This window comes from Suncus etruscus, chromosome 3, assembly GCF_024139225.1.
Source record: "Suncus etruscus isolate mSunEtr1 chromosome 3, mSunEtr1.pri.cur, whole genome shotgun sequence".
In the NCBI taxonomy this organism is placed as follows: domain Eukaryota; kingdom Metazoa; phylum Chordata; class Mammalia; order Eulipotyphla; family Soricidae; genus Suncus; species Suncus etruscus.
In genome coordinates, this window is record NC_064850.1 from 169,503,727 (window position 1) to 169,505,285 (window position 1,559).

The following is a 1,559-nucleotide window of genomic DNA, read 5'->3' on the forward strand; positions in this document are numbered from 1 at the left end:
GTCTTACCTGCCAAATAATCTTTTTGGTTCAAAGTCTGGTGTAGTAATATTTGTGATTGTTTACATATAACTCAAATTATATGTGACTAAATATATAAAATATGTATGTGAACTATAATAATTATGTGTAAATTTAACAATATAATTTTAAATAAAATATTCATTTATCTGTGATAAGAGTAATGTAATGTGAAATAGGCGGTGTCTGTTGTTGACAGCCTCAGGATTTGTTAATGATTCTGTGGTTTATAGCTTAGATTCATAATTGAAAGAAATAATAACTTTTAGTTAGGTGTTAATGAAGAGAAAGTTGCAAGATTTTCTCCTTTCCCCCTTTTGTTCCTGTCCAAATTTACAACCCACTGAAATCTACATGTGAATATTTGGGGGAGATTGTTAAACCCCAGGTGAAGAATTTCACAGGTTTAATGTGTTTGTTTTTGTCACCCAAATTAAATTGGGTCAGTTCTTTAGAAACTCAGTGAACAAATAGGTGAGAACTGCATTCCTCAGAGACGCTTAATGTGTACTTAGAGAAACTCAAGTTCAAGAGACTATTTGTTCATTTTTATTAAAGTAGTTATTTCATACGGATTCGTGTGCAATATTATTTCATTGTATAAGTATGCATGACTTTTTCATTTAGAAACTATCAATTCTTATAACTTTTAGTAATTTCTTAGACTATTTTGATAAAAAATTAAAGCTATAGGAGCAGAAGAGATAGTTCCATATGTAGGACAATTGCTTTGCATGCACTTAGCACCTCATATGGTCATCCAACCGTCGCCAAGAGAGATCTCCAGTACAGAAACAGGAATATGTGTATGGCCCAATAAACAAAATTACAATACTAAATACAGTTAATAATCAGGAAAAAATTAAACTTGGCATATTTTACCAAATTGGCCCTTTCCATAGTATTATATATAAATGGCATTTTCTCCTTTTCTTCTCAGAAGAAAATGATTATTGTCAGCTCCACTTTAGAAGTAAGGAGAAAGAGAATTGCAATGATTGATCATGCAAGCTCTAGCTGTAAAAACCAGAAATTCTTTTATTTTAAAGAGAAATTTTAAAGTCCATTCGATACTACATTGTGTTCTTACATAGCATGCTAAATTAATACTTAAAATCCATTTGCATAAACATTTACCCATTAAGTCATCTATGTCGATAATGTTCTCAGTGCTCAATATCTATATGTTCATTTATAGATTAACTCACCTTCATTATTTATGGGTATGTTAATACTGTTCCCTCTGTCCTAACTGCTTAATCTGTGGTCACAAATGAAACCACATCACTGATTTGTAGTGACTACAAATAGAAAAGCAACAGTAAAATGTTTTTACCACACAATGGCCAAAGAGTAATTAAAAATCAACTACATAATGAATCCGATTTATTTCTGACAATGCTCGCCTATGTCACATTTCTTGGAGAAACATTATAAATTGGAAAAGTTTAAAAGCCCTAAACTGTTGTTTGGTTCTCAAAGCTTATTTCTCAGCACCAAAGACCCACATTTTATCTGAAGTTTGATTATCATTCGTAGG